Below are 12,695 nucleotides of genomic sequence, written 5' to 3' on the forward strand. Positions count from 1 at the left end.
TAAAAAAAATATTCTTCAAAGCTGGGGTTGGGGGCATAGCCCCCCAGCAATACATATAGCTCTGCGGTTGTTGTATGCCATCATCTTTGGGTCCTTGGCATCGAACTCAGCACTGATCTAGGAAATAGAAAGGTTAGAGTCACCTCGGACTTCCAGACATTGGATCCCCATGGAGACGGCCATCTAAAGACAGTGCAGTAGTGCCTCATATATGTGTGTTGTTCGAGTCCGTGTACATGATTTGCAACATGTACTTTGTGACATCGCTGCTTGGGGAGATGAGGACAATTCCAGCCCCCAAGTCGGCCAACATCCTGGATCTGTCGAAATACATGACCCAATTTGTATAGGCAACATGCTCTTTAGGGACCTCGGTCTCCGTCTATTCGGCAATAAAATCTGCCAACACCTCAGACTTAACAGCCTGATGTGGCTGATATTGGATCTCATAATATAAGAGCTTGATGGTCAACTTCATGATCCGGCATGTGGCATAGTGGTTGTTTCATGATGTTTGGTGGTGGCTCTTAGTTCTAAACGTCCTTAACCAAGTGCGGTATGAGTTTCATAGCTTGATTAAATCTACTATTGGACTGGATTCCTCTGTTCGCTTCTGGATTGATTGGTGGTCAAGAGAGGGGCTCCTCTTCCATTCTTTCACTGCTCTATTTTCTTACTGTTCCAACTAGTCAATCTCCATTTTGGAGCTTGCAACTGCTAGTTAGGGCCTTGGGCTACGCTAGACTTAGTCCCGTGAACAGTTAGCTGATTGGCAGGCCCTCACTACCCCTCTATAGTCACTCTGAGTGAGCCCGAATTAGATCTCCTGGCACCACACCTCTAATAGCAAATTTACCGTTAAAATCACTATACCTTAAGCTTTCTCAGGACAACCTCCCCCCCCCCCCCCCCCCGTTTCAAGGGTCTATCGAACGCATGGATCCCGCTTAAGATCAATACCTTCCTTGGGCAAGCCATCAGGCGACGACGCCCGGCTAGTAATCAAATCCTTAAGCAGTATGCCCACATGCTTCCACTGCTTACTCTCTTTGTGGGGAGAATGAGACCACCAAGCACATCCTATTTAACTGTTTTTTAGCTAACTTATATGGAGCTGCGTTCGATCGTTCTTGGACTTCCTGGAACCCGACTAGCCTAGATGAACTACTTGACATCTTACGAAATTACTTGGGCCAATTTTCTCATGTGTTCCGGATTGCATTTGCCACTTTCGGTTGGTCCTTATGGACCACCCGGAACAAATTTATGATTGAACACTTATTCCCTAACCGTCCTTCTAATTGTTTGCTCAAAATGGTTGTCATTGTCCAACAGTGGAGACCTCTCATTAAAGTTGTGGGTGTTGATTTTTTCATCTTGGCGGTCTCCAAGATCCGTGCCTCCTCTATCACCCAGACCCCTGATGAGAATAGCCATTAAGATTTATCCTTCTCTGTTGCTTGGCCTGCGTGTCTTTGTCTTGATCCTGGTGATCTACACTTGGTTTTTATGTCTTGCATTATGGTGAACTCACTGTAATGGCTTTATTTATAGTCGGTTCCTGACTTTTCCCTAAAAACAATCGATGGGTTGAATCGGTGTTCTCCGTCTTGCATCTCACAACGACAACACTCTCCTCTAAAAGGAACATGTCATTGTTAGTACATCTAGGGACAATTGTTCTTTTTGCAAATCAACTAGGAAAAATTATTGAGAAGGGACGGGTTCTTTCTTTTTCTGAATGTGCAAAATTTTACAACATTTTACCCCGCAAGAAAATTACAACATTATACTTTCACATGTGGCACGCAAAAGGTAAACAAATATGGATTTCTAAATGGGCTGAGTTAGCCTCCAAGTCACAATATTTTCAAAGGAAATTTCACACATTCGGACTGAACACATATAAAATTCCATGGAATGGCACGGACGAGACCTCCTAGCCCGCGTTCACGGCACTAGCACGCCAACTGGCGCTCACACGCGATGTGTTGTGGGCCGACCCAGCTACACCTAGTTGATCGATGGACTGGTTGACTCTGGACTTTTGAAATAAATAAAAACCAAAAATGATCATAAATTTGAAAACTTCATAAACTTTAAAAAAAATATTAATTTAAAAAGATTCATAAAATTTGAGAAAAAACACAAATTTTGAAACAGTTTACAAATTCGATTTTTTTCAAATTTTAAAAACACGAGTTTGAAAAACAATCGTAAAAATGTTCATAAATTTGAAAAAAAATCAAAAGTTTAAAAATATTCATGCATTTCAAAAAATGAAGGGAATTTGAAAACAAAGTACGAATTCTAAAAAATCATGGATTTGAAAAAAATGTGGATTTTGAAAATTTTCATGGATTTTAAAAAAAGTACATGAATTTGAAAATTTTAAAGTTTAAAAATGCTAAAGAAATTGAAAAATATTTGTAGATTTAAGAAAAGTTTGCGAGAATGAGAAACAAAAAAAGGAAAAGCAAAAAAATGTACAAAATTCGTCTTGGAATGAACTAGGAGAAAGCCTCTCTGAAAAAAATGATAGAAGTTTCTAGAAGATTCTTAAAACCGGTGAGGAAAAAATCTTTCACGGACCGGCCGAACTAGCGAACCTAGCACGCCTGGCGTATGTTCTAAAAAAAAGAGTTAAATGAGCCAAGCCCAAGGTCAAACATGGGTGTGCGTCATGTTGAAGAACACTAGTATCCAGTGCTTAAGGGCTAAATAAGATTTGGGGGCATGGACATCCTTCAGCCGGCTGCGCAGTGCTCCCAGTTCAAAAAAAATACTCCCTCCATATCACAATATAAAACATTTTTTAGGCTAGATGAGGCTAAAAAAGTCTCATACTCTCACATAGAACGGACAGGCCAATGATGACGCAGCTAGGCACAGTTATTTGGAAAACGGTTCTTTCCGTTTTTGATCGTATACAAAGTATACTAATTTTTTCATCAGATAAAAATGATTCAGGTTGGAAAAGAGTCAGGTACGTGTACGAATCCATCTCACCGTTAATCCAGGCTATGACGTACGTGAACGATCTCTACTCGGAACCTGTGAAGTGCGCGAGCCTACGGGCCTTCCAACCCGAGTCGATTTCTTCAGGCCGGGCCTTCAAAAGGGGGGCTGACCCCCAGCTATCCTCTTCACCTCAACACCAACGCAAACTAGCCTGGCGCTCGAGATCCACGAGAGTAATACACGAGAGCAGCAAGTCGACCAACGAGACTACGAGAGCTGAAGGCGATGGCGACCGCAGCGCCGTCGAAGAAGGCGGCGAACCGGCTGGTGGTGGAGGAGACCGCCACCAACGACGACAACTCCGTGTGCACCCTTCACCCAGACACCATGGAGAAGCTCTCCATATTCAAGGGCGACATCGTGATGCTCAAGGGCAAGCGCAGTCAGCTAGATGGAAATGCCGTGATGGCTTACACTAGTATTGCTCAGTTTATATACATCAAGTACAGGTTTAGTTACAGCTCAAGCGATGGTGGATAATTAAAAAAAAAGGTCTCTAGACCTTCCATATTCTAGCACTAAGCTATAATAATCATAATAGGCAGCACTAACTGAATCCAAAGGATGCGTTGCTTAACATTCCTCCGCAATCTTAACCTGTGCTAAGGTTTAGATTGGAACGTAATCGAGTAAGCATAACCTTAGTGAGAGGCTTGGTGAATGCATCAGCTACTTGATCTGCTGAAGAAATAAATTTGACCTCCAAAGCACCCATGGCTACCTTCTCTCTCACAAAATGAAAATCAACTTCGATGTGTTTCGTGCGGGCATGAAACACCGGGTTCGCCGTGAGATATGTTGCGCCGAGGTTGTCACACCACAAGACGGGCGCACGAGGCTGAGGAACACGTAGTTCCTTTATGATTGTATCCAGGTTGCTTCAGCCGTACCATTTGCCAAAGCTTTGTATTCCGCTTCTGTCGATGATCTAGACACGGTCGGCTGCTTGCGTGCACTCCATGAAATAAGATTCGGACCGAAGAAAATTGCGAACCCGCCAGTAGAACGCCTATCATCGCTATAGCCAGCCCAATCCACATCCGTGAACACACTATAGAGTTGAAGGCGAGCGCCGAATATTTAAGCCGGTCGACACCGTCCCTTTCACAAACCGAAGTATTTTCTTCACTGCTTCCCAATGAATATCAGTCGGACAGGACAAGTACTGGCACACCTTATTAACGGCGAATGAGAGATCAGGCCGTGTTAAGGTCAAGTATTGGAGAGCGCCAACTGTGCTTCTGTAACGAAAAGCTTCATCTTCGGACAGTCGATGACCAGATTCCCGACTAAGCTTCTCATGAGTGCACATCGGTGTTGAGACTGGTTTGCAATTCGCCATGTCTGTACGCTGTAAAAGATCAAGAGCATACTTCTTCTGATTAAGAGTGATTCCCCCGGAATTGCGAAGCACCTCAATGCCTAAAAAATAATTAAGAAAGCCAAGATCTTTCACAGGAAATGTGACGGAGAGGTGCTGAAGAAGTCGTGTCATGGCCGATGATGAAGAACTCACAATGACTATATTATCAACAAAAACCAGCATGTATATGGTGACACCACCGCGTGCAAAAATGAACAAAGATGTGTCAGCTGCTGAAGGATAGAAACCCAGCTGCTGAAGATGTTCACTCAGTCGGGCGTACCAGGCACGAGGGGACTGTTTCAGGCCATATAAAGCTTTATGCAACTTGCACACATAATCTGGACGCGAGGGATCCTGGAAGCCGGGTGGCTGCTGCATATAAGCTTCTTCAGTGAGAATACCATGCAGGAATGCATTGCTAATGTCAACCTGACGAAGCTGCCATCCATGGGAAACTGCAAGAGAGAGCACGAGTCGCACGGTTGCAGGCTTAACCACAGGTGAGAAGGTGTCGGAGTAGTCAATTCCGTACTGCTGTGTGAAGCCGCGTGCGACTAGACGAGCTTTGAACTTGTCGAGAGAACCATCAGACTTGTGCTTCACCTTGAAAAACCATTTGCATCCAATAACATTTTTTCCGGACGGCCGTGGAACTAAAGTCCATGTCTTGTTCTGCTGAAGAGCGGAGAACTCGGCCTCCATGGCGGGGCGCCATTGTTCATCCTGGAGTGCGTCGCGGTACGTGCGTGGCTCAGCATGAAAGGCCCAACGCCGAGGATCATAACGCACGGTGCCATCCGTGGGTACCAGCGTCTTCATGACGTTATTTCGGAGACGCGTTATCATCGGATGTGAAGTGCCTGTGGCAGGAGCAGCTGGCGGACGCTGCTCCAGAGTTGGAGCAGCAGGAGGCTCCTGTTCGCTCGGCGAAGTCGGAGACGCTAGGGACGCCGCGCCAGGAGAGCTCGTGTCTGGGCCAGGCGAGGTGCAAGACTCGGTTGTAGACGAGGCTGGAGTCTGCGACCCGCTCGGAAGGACGGGGGACGTCGGAGCTGGCCCGTCTGCATGGCGACGATGCGGCGTGCATGGCGACATAGAGCCAGAGGACGTCGAGTCGCTGGAACCTGCATGCACATCAGAAGGACTTGACGACGCATTAGAAAGTAAGGTTAAATCATATCTCTGCATGCGATCATCCACTACGGCCGGCTCGGCTACAGGAAAAACTGAAGGAGGTGTAGGAAGAATGGGTGTGGTGGTGGGAGTAGTGGAAGATGCGGCTGCAAAAGGAAAAAATTCTTCATCAAAAACAACGTCACAGGAAATATAAATACGGCCAGTTGATCGATCAAGGCACTTGTAGCCTTTGTGTATAGAGCTATAGCCCAAGAATACGCACTGTCGGGAACGAAAATCGAGTTTACGATTATTGTATGGGCGGAGGTTCGGCCAGCATATGCACATCCAAAGGCACGGAGAAAAGTATAATCTGGTTTCTCGTTAAGAAGACACGTGAGTGGCGCGGTGTTTTGAAGAACACGAGTTGGCATGCGATTAATTAAATAGCAAGCGGTAATGAAGGCTTCGTCCCAAAAACGGATTGGGAGAGAGGAATGAGCGAGGAGTGTGATGCCGGTTTCAACGATATGGCGATGCTTGCGTTCAGCGATGCCATTTTGTTGTGAGGTGTGTGGGCAGGATACACGATGAGTAATGCCTTCCCGCTGAAAATATCTAGATAGGCGATGGTACTCCCCACCCCAATCAGACTGGACAGTTTTGATTTTGGTATTAAGCAAGCGCTCAACATGTTTTTGGAAGGTGTAAAATGCTTGCTCGACATCGGATTTTCTCTTGAGAAGGTAAATCCATGTGAAACGACTAAAGTCATCCAAAAAACTCACATAATATTTGAAGCCTCCAACAGAGGTAATAGCAGGTCCCCAAACATCAGAATGAATAATTTCAAGCGGAGCATGAGTAACATGACTCGAATCTCGAAAAGGTAATTGATGGACCTTAACTCGTTGGCAAGCATCACAAACATTATTAGACTCGATCGAAGGTGCACAAGCAAATTTATTTGACCTAAGAACTGACTCAATGACACTTTTGGATGGGTGGCCTAATCTTCGATGCCAAAGATCCGAGGAGAGCTTGACACCGGAGAAGGCGCGATGACCAGACACGATAGGTGAGGACTTGAAGCTTGGCACCGGATAAAGACCTTCACGACATCTACCGTGAAGAAGAACCTTCCTTGTTGCTCGGTCCTTTAGATAAAACAAGTGAGGATGAAATTCAGCGAAAGCATCATTGTCAGAGACTAACTTGTGCATGGATAGCAAGTGTTTGTTTACACGGGGAACATGCAAAATGTTGCGAAGATAAAGAGGTTTGAACGAGCCGGAAATAGTGGAGTGACCAACATGTGAGATAGACAAACCTGCCCCATTGGCGACGTGCACCTTTTCCTTGCCACCGTAGCGCTCATGGACGGTTAGGCGGTCGAGATCGTTCGTCAGGTGGTCGGTGGCACCAGTGTCCGCGTACCATTCCATGTCCACGGAGTAGGAGCCGGTGTTGGCGATGTTGCCGGAGCGCTCGCGGTGCTCCTTCGGCTGGTACGCGTGGTTGAAGCGATTGCGACAGTGAAGCGCGTCATGGCCGAACTTGCCACACACCTGACACTTCAGGTTGGAGCGCCCATTGCCGCGACCCCGCCCGCCACGACCACGAGCTTGTCCGCCTTGCCCGCCAGGTGCACCCCTGCCACGTGCTGCAGCGTTGGCAGAGGGATGGATCTCTCCAGTTGAGTTCTGCTGCTCAAGACGAATTTTAGCGCTGAGAAGAAATGCATAAAAGCTGCTGAGGCTCACGGGGTCATCATGTGTCGTGATCGACGCAACAAGAGGCTCGAACTCGGAGCCCAGCCCAGCGAGCATGTACCCAAGCACCTCGTCATCAGATAGGGGCTTGCCGATGGAGGCCATGGCATCAGCGAACCCCTTCATCTTGCGATAGTATTCCGACGCAGAGAGGTCGTTCTTCTTCAGATTAGAGAGCTGGTATCTTAGTTGCATAACACGAGCTCGATTTTGTGAAGCAAACATGTCATGGAGAGCAGTCCAAACTGCAGCAGAGGTCATCAACTGTGTCATCTGACCAAGAATATCCTCAGTCATGGATCCTAGGAGAGCAATCATCACGAGCTGGTCTTGCTGGTACCAGTGAAGGAACTCCGGGTTGGCCACCTCGACGGCTGCCTCACCGGTTCCTTGCATGATGGTGTGCGGTGGTGCTTCCACGGTGCCGGCGACATAGCCGTACAGGCCGTTTGCGGCAAGGGCAGGAACGGCCTGGGTCTTCCATAGCAGGAAGTTATCCCGCGTGAGACGGATCGTGATGAGGTTGGCGAGTGACGTGACAGAGATCGGAGCTGAAGAGCTGGAGCCGGCAGCGGCGGTGCCGGCCATGGGGATAGGATCTTTTTGCTCTGTATACCAAGTCAGCTAGATGGAAATGCCGTGATGGCTTACACTAGTATTGCTCAGTTTATATACATCAAGTACAGGTTCAGTTACAGCTCAAGCGATGGTGGATAATTAAGAGAAAGGTCTCTAGACCTTCCACATTCTAGCACTAAGCTATAATGATCATAATAGGCAGCACTAATTGAATCCAAAGGATGCGTTGCTTAACAAGCGCCGCCACAACACGGTCTGCCTGGCACTACCCGACGACACCTGCGAGGGGCACAAGCTTAGGATCAACAAGGTGGCCCGCTCCAACCTGCGCGTGTGCATCACCGACGTCGTGTCTGTGCACCTGTGCCACGACGCCAAGTTTGGCAGATGCGTGCACATCCTTCCTCTTGACGACACGGTTGAGGGCATCGCGGGGAACCTCTTCGACGCCTACCTCAAGCCCTACTTCGTGGAAGCCTACCGCCCGCTTCACAAGGGTGACCTCTTCTTGGTGCGTGGCGGCATGCGGAGCGTCGAGTTCAAGGTCATGGAGATCGACCCCGCGATGGAGTACTGCATCGTGGCGCCTGACACGGAGATCTTCTGCGAGGGCGAGCCGGTAAAACGGGAGGACGAGGAGAGGCTTGACGACATCGGCTACGACGACGTGGTGGCATGGGGAAACCGCTAACTCTGATCAGGGAGCTCGTCGAGCTGCCACTCAGGCATCCACAGATCTTCAAGACCATTAGCGTCAAGCCTCCCAAGGGCATCCTCCTCTACGGCCCTCCCGGGTCGGGCAAGACGTTGATCGCCCGCGCGGTGGCGAACGAGACGGGGGCCTTCTTCTTCCTTATCAACGGCCCGGAGATAATGTCCAAGATGGCTGGAGAGAGCGAGAGTAACCTGAGGAAGGCCTTTGAGGAGGCCGAGAAGAACGCGCCCTCCATCATCTTCATCGACGAGATCGACTCCATTTCCCCTAATAGGGAGAAGACTCACAGTGAGGTCGAGAGGCGCATCGTCTCCCAGCTACTGACTCTGATGGACGGCATGAAGGTCCACGCGCATGTCATCGTCATGGGCGCCACGAACCGTCCCAACAGCATCGACCCTGCCTTGAGGCGCTTCGGAAGGTTTGATCGCGAGATCGACATCGGCATGCCGGACGAGGTCGGGCGTCTCGAAGTGCTCCGCATCCACACCAAAAACATGAAGCTGGACTTGGATGTCAACCTAGAGGTGATTGCCAAGGATACACACGGCTACGTCGGCGCCGACTTGGCCGCGCTCTACACTGAGGCGGCGCTACAGTGCATCAGGGAGAAGATGGACGTCATCGACTTAGAGGACGACACCATCGACGCCGAGATCTTGAACTCCATGGCCGTCACCAATGACCACCTTAAGACGGCTCTCGTCGGCACGAACCCATCTGCGCTACGTGAGACCGTCGTCGAGGTGCCCAACGTCAGCTGGACCGATATCGGCGGCCTCAACGGCGTCAAGAGGGAGCTGCAAGAGACCGTCCAGTACCCGGTTGAGCACCCAAAGAAATTCGAGAAGTTTGGCATGTCGACGTCCAAGGGTGTCCTCTTCTACGGGCCACCAGGCTGCGGCAAGACCTTGCTGGCGAAGGCGATCGCCAACGAGTGCCAGGCCAACTTCATCAGCATCAAGGGGCCAGAGCTGCTCACCATGTGGTTCGGTGAGAGCGAGGCCAACGTGCGTGAGATCTTCGACAAGGCGCATCAGTCCGTGCCGTGCGTGCTGTTCTTCGACGAGCTCGACTCCATTGCAACTCAAAGGGGCGGCAGAGTGGGCGACGCCGGCGGCGCGGCAGACAGGGTCCTGAACCAGCTGCTCACTGAGATGGACGACATGAATGCCAAAAAGACGGTCTTCATCATCGGCGCCACCAATAGGCCGGACATTATTGACTCGGCGTTGCTCCGTCCTGGCCGCCTAGACCAGCTCATCTATATCCCCTTACCAGACGAGGCCTCGCGGCATCAGATCTTCAAGGCATGCCTCAGGAAGTCTCCCGTGGCCAAGGACGTCGACCTCGGTGCGCTCGCAAGGTTCACTTCCGGCTTCAGTGGCGCCGACATCACGGAGATCTGCCAGAGGGCGTGCAAATTCGCCATCAGGGAGGACATTGAAAAGGACATGGAGAGGCAGAGGATGGGAAAAGACACCATGGAGGTGGACGGCGGGCAGGAAGAGGAGGAGGTGGCTGAAATAAAGGCGGCTCACTTCGAGGAGTCGATGAAGTACGCGAGGCGGAGCGAGAGCGACACCGACATCAGAAAGTACCAGTCGTTCGCGCAGACGCTGCAGCAGTCTAGGGGGTTCAGCACCGAGTTTCGCTTCCCGGCGCAGCCACAGGCAGCAGAAGCTGCTGTCCACACCTCCGCGGCAGCTGATGAGGATGAAGACGATCTGTACAAGTGATCCAATAACCATTGTTAGAACATGAAGTAGGAGTACCAGAATATTATAGACTATGTTTTTGTTCTGTTTTCTCTCATCGATCATGTATATTGTTGATTCTTTCCATGTATATAATTTTCGTTTGTAAGAATTTTACATACATCATAGAAATACAGTTGATGAAACAATAAGCTCCTTGTTGTGCTTACCTAGACTCTGAAAACTAGCCTAAGCGTTAACTGAATTGTCGATTAGACGGAACCGAAATAATAAGCTTCTTGTTGTACTTTCCTAGATTCTGGAAACTAGCCTAAGCGTTAACTGAAGTAATAAGCTCCTTGTTGTAGTTTGTACTACCACCGTTCTCTGACAACCCCTCTCTGCTCCTGCACAACACCACTGGAAACAAAAAGGAAAATTTCAAGTCAATTTCTCCTTGTTTTTCTTCTTGAATTCCAGTCAGAAAATCAATGAAATAGGATTTGGATCAGAAAATCAGGAGAAGAAAAGCAACCGAATCATAGATCCTGCTTTGGCTAACCCTCAATTACCAATAGTTGCTCCGGTTAATTTCGGATTGAACTTGTAAGAGAGCACCTGTTGTCTGAAACTTATGGCTCTCAACAGTCTTAGTTGCAGAGAGTTCTTTGTTAGCCAACAATGAGTTTGATCTATACTACCCTTATCCAGAGGCCAATTGTTGTACCCAACTGAATGTTATTCAGCCCGGCCTTTCACAGTATGCTCTTCCTGTTGTGAGTTCTGGTTGGGGGAGCTTGCTTGGTGCTCATGATCACAGTGTCCACCATCAACGGCCGGGCTGGGCATACTGCTTGGTGCTCATGATCACATTCACAGAATGCACTTACGGTTTGCAACAAGAGAAAGAAAGAAGGGAAGTTTCTTTAGGGTTTAACTACTCATAAGTTCCTCTAGGTTTCGAAGAGTTAAATTACTTTCATAAGTTCCTCTTTAAGGTTTCAAAAACTTATAAGTTGCTGGTTGGAGTGGCCACTGTCATTCCTGCCATTAAATGGCTATGGAATTTTTTCTCGAATACGCACGAGAATGGCTATGGAATTCCCGCTGCCAGCTCAAGTAGATCTTTTTTTTGGCTGATAATCCAAAATAGATTGAATACCAATGCACTCCTGCAGAGGAAAAATTTCTTTGTTGCAGACTGCACTTGTGTTCTATGTGTCTTGCGAGTTCTGGAAACAAAGATCCCTTTTTTGTCCCATGTGAATTTGGACACCGATGCACTGTGACATTGAGGAACAGATTAATCAACTTAAAGCATACTTTATCATGCAATTCTTCCTTGAGCTGATCACTTTAATTTCCTGGGGTATTTGGAACAGTACAAATGATTTCATTTTTAAAGGCATTCAGCCAAATTTGTATGCCTTCCAGAGGAACTTATTTTTAGTTCTGGATACATTTGTCATGGCTTCAGCAGAAATTTGTATGCCTGCGCACGGCGCTCAGCGGTGGACTCGGCCGGCTGGACGCGTTTGAATGGTCGCTCGCACGCCGACGGCTTGGCGGTTGCCCACGGCTGGCCTGCATCCCGCGCCGCCACCGCTTTGCGTGCGCCGCCGTCCGTACATGGGTCTGCGAGATGCATGGCTGCATGGCCCAAAGAGGCTGGGCCCTACCCCCCTCGTCGCAGAGCCAAAAGAGGAAAGCGGGGAAGAAAGCAAAAGCGTGCAAGGGTTCTGGCCGCGCTCACAAAAGCTACGGCTGTGGCGGATCCGAGGCCGGCCGCGCCACCCGCCCAAGCGCTCGTGGTGCCTACCTCGCCAGCTGGCCCCACCGCATTGGTGCCAATCTGCGCTCCTCCTGCTGTCGGGCCCGCGCTGAGCCTGTCTCGCGTGTCACCATGCGCGCAGGGGGACAACCCAACCAGGGAAGGGCCACCAACGACTGGTCCATGCGCGCTTGGGGATCAGGACGGCCTGTCCTCCACCAGTGAGGTCCCAGATCCCCTTCCTGCGGAGCGCCCAATTGCCCCCGAGGATGATCCGCTGTCGGGGCAAAGCGGGGCTTCACCCTCGTCAGCTCCTGTTGCTGTTGCGGGCCCGCTGACCTGCGACCCAGCCCCACTTGCGCACTGCGGGAGAGCGCGCGGGAACCTCGAACCGCCGTGCTTCCAACTCCTGCTGCCCCCAACGACAGGCCCGAGCTGGGCCGCGCCCCCTCTTCGGCCCAGTCACCCCGGCGCATTCTGCAGCGGCCCCAGCCCATGGCTGGTGGCATTGATGGGCTCACCCCTCCCTCCAGGCCCACCATCGTCAACCCACCCAGGCCCTTCTTCGCCCGCTCCGGCCCCTGCACCCCACGCGATCCAGTTCGGCAGCGCCTCACGCTTTGCTTCGCCGCCTGTTACCCTGCGTCGATCTCGCCAG

At 49.8% G+C, this 12,695-nt stretch overlaps 1 pseudogene; it reads left to right on the plus strand.

Annotated features, from left to right (window-relative positions):
* The first annotated feature begins 3,163 nt into the window (after positions 1 to 3,163).
* Positions 3,164 to 10,308, plus strand: LOC123060700 (cell division control protein 48 homolog D-like; annotated as a pseudogene).
* The last annotated feature ends 2,387 nt before the right edge of the window (positions 10,309 to 12,695 follow it).

This window comes from Triticum aestivum, chromosome 3A (genome assembly GCF_018294505.1).
Source record: "Triticum aestivum cultivar Chinese Spring chromosome 3A, IWGSC CS RefSeq v2.1, whole genome shotgun sequence".
In the NCBI taxonomy this organism is placed as follows: Eukaryota; Viridiplantae; Streptophyta; class Magnoliopsida; order Poales; family Poaceae; genus Triticum; species Triticum aestivum.